The sequence below is a fragment of the Sminthopsis crassicaudata genome, chromosome 1, assembly GCF_048593235.1.
Source record: "Sminthopsis crassicaudata isolate SCR6 chromosome 1, ASM4859323v1, whole genome shotgun sequence".
NCBI classification, from domain to species: domain Eukaryota; kingdom Metazoa; phylum Chordata; class Mammalia; order Dasyuromorphia; family Dasyuridae; genus Sminthopsis; species Sminthopsis crassicaudata.
In genome coordinates, this window is record NC_133617.1 from 130,744,908 (window position 1) to 130,755,128 (window position 10,221).

The following is a 10,221-nucleotide window of genomic DNA, read 5'->3' on the forward strand; positions in this document are numbered from 1 at the left end:
CCCCTGGTTTCCTTCAAGTCTCAACAAAAAATTCTACCTTCTCCAGAAAGGCTTTCTGATCTCCCTTAATACCAATGCCTTCCCTCTAGTTATTAACTACTGTTTATACATATATTTGTATGTAGTTGTAAGGATGTTGCCTCCCTTACTTTACACTTAGGAGCTCCTTGAGATCAGAACTGTCTTTTGCATCTCTAGTGTTAACATGGTGCATGGAACAAAATAAATGCTTAATAATTGTCTATTGATTGACTTACTGATTGCCAATCCTTCTCTATATAGTGATCTCATGGTGCTATAAAGGGAAGAGACCCAAAAAGGAATTAAAATGATTATAGTATAGTTCTGGATCTTTTTGTATAATCTTGAATAAGGCATTTGGTCTCTCTGGGTTTCAGTTTATTCATCTATAAAATATAGTTAGATGAGCCCTCCCTTTAAGAAATTTTAAAATAATCATTATTTATTATAAAAAAAAGATTTAACATATGGAGCAGCTAGATGAATGAAGTGGATAAAAAACTGTCCCTGAAGTCAGAAGGATCTGAGTTCAAAGCCAGCCTCTAACACATTACTTCCTAGCTGTGTGACACTGGGAAAATCATTTAACCCCAATTGCCTCATGAGAAAAATTAACATAATATTACCCCTTTATTATGTAGACATTTTTATTTTATTTTATTGCTCTAAGAGGGCAAAAAAAAAAAGACTACTTGTATAAAGAAAACTGATAAAGATCAGCTTGAGAAGAAACATAGACCCTAAAATTAAAATGACAAGAAAAAAGATAAACCAAGCAGTCTAGATTGGGAGAAGAACAAGACTTCCTGGGAAAACTTCAGAGCCAGGATTCAGGAAGAAGAGGATTCGAGATTCTACCTTCACTCTGGTTGGAGGCTCCAGAAGCCTCCCAAGAAACCTGCTCACAGAGAGGAAAAGATTATACAGAAAATAAACCTCCTCCCAGAGAAGGATTACAATTGAGAGACGACAGGACATTACATTTTTTTTTCCCCCTGAGGCTGGGGTTAAGTGACTTGCCCAGGGTCACACAGCTAGGAAGTGTTAAGTGTCTGAGACCAGATTTGAACTCCTGAATTCAAGGCTGGTGCTCTATCCACTGCACCACCTAACTGCCCCCAGGACATTACATTTTGATGCCCACAACATGGGGCAAAGACTTTTGCTTATCCTGACTAGGACTGATTCTGAGCCCTTCAGTGGAGCTAGCCTGGTCAGTGGCGATTATGGCAACGAGTCATTTTTCTGGGGTCTTCCACTCAATAGATGCAGGGACTCCACCAGATAACCAGGACCATGCCAGCTGCTGTTTCAGAAGCAATAAATTCTGGCCCTCCAGGGGGATCAAGTGACATGGGAAAAAGCCAAAGAAAATGACAAGGGAAGACTGGAGAAAGAAGAAGGAGCTAGAAGAACAGTGAAAGCTGGGTAATGCCCCAGCTGAAGTGAATGAGGAAGGAAAAATATCAATCCTCATATTCCTCAGTATATCTCCTCTGTGCCATGGTATATAGATCCATCAAAAAGACCCACACTAAAGCATCAGAGACCCTAACCTGAGAAACAAAAAGAGTACAGTTCATCTGGAGAATGGTATAAGAGAGGTGTAAAGGAGAATGTTGTGACTATAAAATATCGCAAAGGAGCATGTGAAAATTGTGGGGCTATGAACCACAAAAAAAAAAAGATTGCTTTTGAGACCTAGACACGTTGGTGCCAAATTTACAGGAACTAACTTAGCACCAGATGAACATATACAACCTCAACTTATGTTTGATTATGACGGTAAAATGGATCGCTGGAATGGTTACAACTCAGAGAAACATATGAAGATCGTGGAAGAATATGCCAAAATTGACCCTGCTAAACGTACATTGAAACCTCAGAAGCTACAGGAAGAATTAGCCTCAGGAAAGTTAATGGAACAAATGAATTCCCCAAAACATCAGTGTGGGGAAGAAGAACCAAATTCTCAAATGGAAAGAGACCATAACAGTGAAGATGAAGATGAAGATAAATGTGCAGATGACATTGATATGCCTGGACAAAATTTTGACTCTAAAAGATGAATTACTGTCCAGAATCTCAGAATTAGAGAAGATATTGACAAATATTTGAGAAACTTAGATCCCAATTCTACCTACTATGATCCAAAAACAAGAGCAATGCAAGAGAATTCCTATGGCAATGCAGGAAAGAATCCTGATGAAGTTAGTTACGCAGGAGACAGTTTCGTGCGATACACTGGAGATACCATTTCAATGGCACAAACACAGTTGTTTACCTGGGAAGCTTATGACAAAGGGTCTGAAGTGCATCTCCATGCAGATCCAACAAAACTGGAGTTACTGTATAAATCTTTTAAAGTCAAGAAAGAAGATTTCAAAGAAAAACAGAAAGAAAGCATCCTAGAGAAGTTTGGAGGTCAAGAACACCTGGATGCTCTCCCCCCCCCCCCTTACTCTTAGCTCAAACAGAACACGGAACAATCATCAAAAGACAAGAGAGAGCTATTGCCTGCTCTAAGTATGAGGAAGATGTCAGAATCAATAATCATACACATATGTGGGGTTCCTATTGGAAAGAAGGTAGATGGGGATATAAGTGCTATCATTCCTTTGTTAAGTTTTCTTACTGTACTGGAGAAGCTGGGAAGGAAATCACTAATACAGATGAATATATTCCTGATGATATTGTAGGAGAAGAGCAAACAAGCAGACCAAAAACTCTAACGGAGCTTCACCAAGAAAAGCAGAAAGAAGAGAAGAAGAAAAAAAAGAAGCATAGGAAGAGTAGTTCTGACAGTGAGGGTGAAGAAAAGAAGAAACAGGAAAAACTGAAAAAGGCATTAAAGGCTAAGGAGGCCCACCTTCTCCATGTCAAGGAGAGCATGCAGGTAGATGAAAGGAAGAGGCCTTATAATAGCATGCATGAGACCCAAGAGTGTACTGAAGAGGAAATGGAGACCTATAAGATGAAACGTCAGAGGCCAAATGACCCCATGGCTTCTTTTCTTGGACAATAATAATATGAGTTGAAAAAAGATTCACCCAAATTGTATTTATTCTTTTTATTCTCTTGGTAAACAGTGATGGAAAAAACTTCATTTGTTTTCCTTACTATCTTTTAAATAAATTTCTGGAACTCTTTCAGCAAGCAGAATATGATGGAGGTGTTTACTAGAACTTACATTCACTGCAAGCTGCTTTCAGAGAAATCAGTATCATGGATTTTTTTTCTCCTTGGAAGTTATTTATTTTAATGGTAAAAAGGGATTACCTGATAAGTCAGACAAAAAGCAATCAGATTGCAGAAATGGATTATACTTGGGGAGAATACAGGCCTTTTAAACCAACAGGGCTGTGTCCTTTGCAAACAGCTCCAATGTAATTGCCAGATGATGAGAAGAGATTTAGAAAATGGTAAATAGAAGGAAATTTGACAGGTTAACTGCCTGGGAGAGAGGGTTTGCTTGTATTTTAACAGACAGAAGGAAACATATGGAGAAGGAAACAGATGAGTGGCAACAAGCACCTGGAGAGAGACAGAAAAAGAGAAAAACCTCAAAACAAAGAAGAAAATCTAAGAAACATCTGACACTGAAAGAGCATGGCTGATAAGGAGACTGTTAAAGATTCCCTAACACAAGATAAGACTATTGAAGGACTTTAAAACTTGCGGGAATTATTGGATTTCTGACACATGAACTATTGGACAATAGACTTATGGACATTTATAAATTCTCAATTTATGATTATTTGATCATGATATTTGTTACATCACTTCTAGCATGTGTTATGTTACTATGTATTTATGTAATTTATGTAATTATGTGTAATATCTCCCATATTGATGGATTTATGTATACCTGTTTCAAGGTCATGATCACCCTATGTTCTAAAGAAAGGGGGAGATGTTAGGTTCTTACTAGGTGGTAAGTTGGTACTTGGCAATTCTCTAGCTCAGAATTTACACCTTTAGTTCACATCTTTAAAAGGAGTTTACACCTTTAAAGGAGTTTACACCTCTGGAATTTCCCACAAGCCCATTCTCTGGGAGGATATAAGGAGCCACTAAGGCTGCCTCCAGGGACATTGAGTTTGGAAGGCAGTCTTAAAGGAAGCAGTCTAGATTAGGAGAAGAACAAGACTTTCTGGGAGAACTTTTTGTCTAATATCTCATTTAGATATAAACTGTTTTAAGAATTTGGAGGGATAAAACTAAGAGTTTTCAATCAAAAAACTATTTGGTTAATATGGGAAATTTGTGTGTGTTATTTGTATTTTATCTGATAGGCAGTTTGTATAAATAGTTTCTATTTTACCTGTGAATTATTTGAGGTTTATCAGCCCAAATAGAAATGGATCACTACATATGAATGGATCTTGATTTGATGATGGAGAAATATAAATGGATGAAGGTAAGAGGGAAAGAAGTTGAACATAGGAAGAACCAAAAAAAGCCAGAATATATAGAAGATAATGAAAGAATCTGCTTACAGAAAATAGTAGAGAAGTTGAAAGGAGTTGAACACAGCTGACAGAAAGGCTTTGCAAGGAGCTGTTTGATTGACAGAGACTGCTATCGCTTCTGGAGGCTTTTTGGAGGAAAGCAGAATTCTATGCTATTTGAAAAGCTGTCTAAGCTTATAACTACTCTCATCTACAATAAAGAAGAAATTGAAAGAGAAAAAACTTCTGAGGGATTCCTCTGTGTTGTCCTTTATTTCCCTGTGCCATATTCAGATTAAAAGGACAAGGTGAAAGATGGATTTTGCAGATGTTTTTCTGGTAGCTAAGTACACACTCACATGCACACACAAAAGTATGTGTACATATATGTATCTAGTATATGTATACATATTTTTGAAAGATTCTAATACCATCTTAGCACCATCTCAATAGTGACTTTGTACTAAAAAGAACTTAACATTGTTTTTGTGAAGTGAATGACAGAGAAGTATATTTGTCTAGGAGAATTCTGAGAACTAACGAAGAATCAGATAGCAGAGAGAAATTTTTGCAAAGCAGATGATGAATAAAATTATTCCCTAAAAAGATCAAGGCTATCAAGACCTGAATTTCTTCAGTCCCATGTATTCCCCTACTTATATGCCTTATTGCTAAATTTCTATATACATTAATTCATTCCCAAGCTACCTCCACCATGTATACTATGAACGTTGGTGGTAAAATATAATCAAGGTTTATAGTTGGATTATTTATGCTTTTGCCTTCAATTGAATAAATGTTATGGTTATTCTTGCTTTTCTTTTTTCACTTAGTAAATGTTTCATGTTTAAGGGCTAATAAGATCACTATGATTAGTTTTGTATAAAAGGGAAATATATTGGTAGGGGCTCAGGGATAATAGGAGCATATTAACACCCCTGCAAAATATATATATATATATATATATATATATACATATATATATATATATATATATATATATATATATATATATATATCTCCTCACATACACAGTCACACCAGAATTAACCCTGGTAGCCTGGTAGTTGAATTGAAGCCAAATAGTCTTAACCATGATCTTTCCCCCCAATTTTAAAATGTCCTCCCTCTGTTCTTAGATCTGCCAGCATGAGAACAGGTTGGGAATGAGTGAAATTAGAGAAACAGAGACAGAGACACAGAGAGACAAGACAGACACAGAGAGAAAGACACAGTGAAACAGAGAGAGAGAAGCTGCAGCTAATACATCAGCTACTTTGCAAGGCTATCCTTAAATGAAAAGCTGACTAAAAATATTATTACTTTCAGCAATATGTCATTATCTTCATTGTCATTAAACTAGTAAAATATTTTAATAAAATTTATCTTCTTTTATATATGTGTGTGTGTATCTATACATATATAGAGAAAGAGAATCAGAGAAAAAATCATGACAGAAATGTTGGAAGAAAAATTTGTTTATATTGAGCAGCAACTGATGGGGATTAAGGTCCCTTTAAGATTCCTTTCTGATTCCCAACCCCGACATGGCTGAAGAAGCTAGGATCTTAGATTCACAAATCCTGGTCAAAAGCACCCTTTTGAATTCCAATGATATCCGGGCTTTCTCAGCCTCCATTGGATCTGAGCTAACTTGGGCTTTCCCAGTCCCCACTATCTGCTCAGGTTTCCCCAACCCCCACAAACAGCTTCTTCCTTATCTAAAAACCCATTGAATTCTATTCAATGCTAACCCTGTCCAAAACCAGCCAGGAGACTGGGACCCCACCTACCTTCAAGATCATAAAAAAGAAACTCTGGAGTTCACTCATTGCAGGAGGCCCCACCCCCACCCCTCCGCCCAACATAGTATCCTTCCATCCATGTAGGGGTTCCTGTGCGCCCAGTGATCACCTCTGGCCCTGGCAGCTTTCTACATTTACCCTTACTTCCAAACTCCTACAATAAACCTTTTTTTTTTTTTTTTTTTTTTTTTTTTATCAATCTAGGTTTTCCGGCCTGTAAATTCCTTACTCCAAACCAAAAGGGGTTCCCTCTTTCCTAACTCTCATCACAACTATGTCATGTTATCTCTGCTTGGAAATAGAACTATTCCTTTCATTAAAAGAAAGGGAAAAAAGACCTATCAAACTTCAGCATCAAGAATCAATTTACTTTTAGAGCAAGAATTATGATGATAATGGTAAAGTAGAGGTTAAAAAAAATTAAATCACATCATATAAAATATCTTTCTCCTAGTCAGATTTTCCTACTATTTTTGATTTTTGGAATTAAACACAGTATGTTATATTCTCTGTATTGTTCATGAATTGTAGAGTTTTCTTACAAATTTGATCTTACTGAATAAACTAAAAATCAAATTCCAGTGAGCTCTATCATCTGACATGGATATTTAAAAAGTTTTCAAATATAGTTCTTTAGTGAGTAAAGCATCAAAATGTTATTTGAATGTTTATATTCTCATCAGGATATTTTTGGTGATTTAGATTTTACTTTGTGAATCTTAATTTAAATGAATGTTAAACTCACTTGAAAACAAAAGCCTAGTATTTTGCTGAAAATGAAATTAGAATGTGACTTAATAGAAGTCTCTCAGACGTTTTTCAACCATTTACTAAACTACCAAATTTAGCAATTATTGTCTCAATTTTGCATACAAAAAATAGTTGAGTCAATTATTTAGATGATTAAGACTAATTTTTTAATTTGAAATAGTGCTTTGTAATCTGAATGATTTGCATAATTCTCAATTAGAATATAAATCTCCTGAGGATAAGAATGCATTTTATAGTTCTTACTTTTTCTAACATCTTAAACTTTGTACAAAATAGGCAAATAGTAAATATTTTCTGAATGAATAATTTGCTCAATATTCTATATGTATCCTTAAATTACTTTCCTTAATTAACATGTTAAATTTTTGATGAATAAGAATGAGAACCCAAAGTCTGTATTTATCCCAGTAAAATCCGATCATGGATTTATTTTAATCAATGATTTGAGTGATTCCTTTTACCTCATCCTGTCTGGATGTGGAATTTACTCATTACTCTACATAATTTCTAATTTAATAAAGTATGAATTTTTGCTTTCCACTTAGAAAGTCACTTCCTCTAAATTACTATATAGTGTTTTCCTTCAGTCAAAAAATTCTACACTATGACAAAACTGAGCCCTTTTGGTAATAGATGCCCAACTCACCTTTTTCTCCTAAAAAATCTCAGCATTGTTTTCATTTCCTCTTTCCTATGAAGAAGAAAAAAGTCCCCATCCCACATGAAGCCTAATCCTTCTTTCTAAACCCACTTCCTGCTGTCCTCAGGATCTTATTCCAACTATCATCCCCTTTCTCTTATGAATATTTTGTCTTATTTCACTCTCAATTAAAACCTTCTATAAACTTTCTATAAACTCAGCTCTTCCAAATTTTTTAAAGCAAACATCTTCTGAGATTTCTATTATTTCATCTCTTTTTCTTCCTTCACTGCCAAACTTTTTGAAAAAGTTGTCTACATTCTATGCCTCCATTTACCTATATAACCCCCCAAAGCCTTTAACATCTGATTTCTGCTTCATACTACCACTCTACTAAATTGATCTTTTCAAAGTTTACAGTGATTTTACAATTGATATTTCCAATGACCTTTTTAGTACTAATTTTTCTAGATTTCTCTAGGTTTTTATAATATTGAACATTTCATTCTAGACATGCTCCTATCTTGTCTTCAGTAAGAGAATATCATTGAGTCCCCTTCTAAATTGTTAACCAATTTTTTCCTGCCTTTTTCTTTCTACTAGTTCCTTGACCTCTATGATACCTATAATTGTGGATGTCCTCTCCCTCTCTCCTCCGCCCCCACCAAGGTTTTCTCTTTGTCCCTCCTCTCTTTTTCTAAACTCTTCATGTCTATAGTAATATTTTCCCATCTGTCCTAAATGCCTCTTTCCCCATCCTGTGGACTTTTTTTTTTCTAAATCAATTGCCACCTATTCCTAGAAACCTTCCCTGTTACTCCCAACTTATAATGTGCAAGAGGGAGTAGATAATTTGGAATCAGAAAGACATGATTTCAAATCCTGCTCTGTCACGGCTTGGCTGTGTTATCCTGGGCAAGTCATCTAACTTCTCAGTAATCCAGGTAAATCTGTAAGACTATAAATTGCAGAGAAAGTTATGATCTGCATTGTTAAATTCAAGTTCCCTCATTGGGAGTATTCTATACCAATGATTCAGATTTTTTAAAAGTTTTTTTGTTTGTTTGTTTTTGGGGTTTTTTTTGGTGAAGGTGCCATATGCTTCTACTAAACTTGAAGATTTATGGAAGCTGTAGTGATATATTTTCTCAGATTTTCATCTTCCTTCATACCTAGCAGAGTGCTCTACAGTTAATCAATAAACATTTACTAAGTACCTGCATTGTTCCAGGCCTGGAGAATGGTTGGAATGGTTCAGGTCTTGACATTTCTATATCCAGTATGGGGGTTGTGCTTACTTTGGATAAAAGTGCTCAGTTATCACTTGGCCATCAAAGGAATTGCACCCATTTCTATTTATTTTAATCAGTTCAAATGGAAATCAATGTTACATTGTTTACATTACATTTCACAGTATAATTTTCTTTTTTAGTTTCCCACTTGCCTCCAAATGCTAGATAATTAAGTATGCAATAATGCTGCAGGCATTTTCATTATCAAGAAATCTGTGATTTATATTGTGAATTCAAGAGTTTTTGAAGGCATAAAAAGGGAAAAATTGTTTACATTATTGGTTTGTTTGTTTGTTTAAATATCACACACATTTTTCAGGCATTTGGATTTTGGCAATATCTACATACATTTGGCCAAACTCTCTTTTCTTAATTCTTTCAACTAAGTAAATTTTCAGGAAAATTTAATCCATATGCTTTTTATTCATTTGCATTTAGAAACTGTTTTGTGTTAGTGAAAGCTATTTCATTTCAAAATGTTTGGAGATGTTCCTTTTACCTGTAGTCTCTGAAAGTAAGTTTTGTCATTATCAAGGCACATACTTGGAGACCTGAGTTCAAATCCCATTTTTGCCACTTACTGCCTCTGGAGAAATAAGACCTCCTCTGGGTCTCAGTTTCCCCATCTGTAAAATGAGGAGGTTGGACTATCTCAGACACGTCTTCTGGATTATAATCTAAGAATGTGAAGCTCAATACAATAGTTGCAGTTAGAGGAAGAGAAGAAACCCTAAGGAAACATTCCCTTACATGACCATTACAAATAGACTTTGACATAATGTATGCAAAGCATTCTGCAAATCTTAAAAGTATTTACTATAAAGTCCAGGAAAGCTGAGACAGCCAGTTACAATTTCAAATTCCCAATAAAGGAAGTATAAATAAAATGAATAGTCCATTTAAAAAATTGTTTCATTTTATTCAGAGAGCTGACATGACAAAATTCCATTCCACTCAATTTAATCAACATTTTCCAAACTCTTGTAATATTTAAGGCACAGTAGCATGATGAAGTAGATGCCCAGCACTCACCACAGCTCAAGGCCCATACTAAGTGTTTTAATACACCTGTTAGCTAACTAACTAATTGACTGGATACAAAGATGAACAAATTATTGTCCCTACCTTCTGGGACCTTATAATGATCATACCTTCATGTGGTATAGTTTGGAAACAAAGGATTTTGTAATAAAGTGGCTCTCTTTCAAACTATAGAATAAAATGAACAAAGTAAATTGATG

At 35.3% G+C, this 10,221-nt stretch overlaps 1 pseudogene; it reads left to right on the forward strand.

Moving 5' to 3' along the window:
• Window positions 1–1,317: 1,317 nt before the first annotated feature.
• Window positions 1,318–3,046, forward strand: LOC141552921 (pre-mRNA-splicing factor SLU7 pseudogene; annotated as a pseudogene).
• Window positions 3,047–10,221: the final 7,175 nt, after the last annotated feature.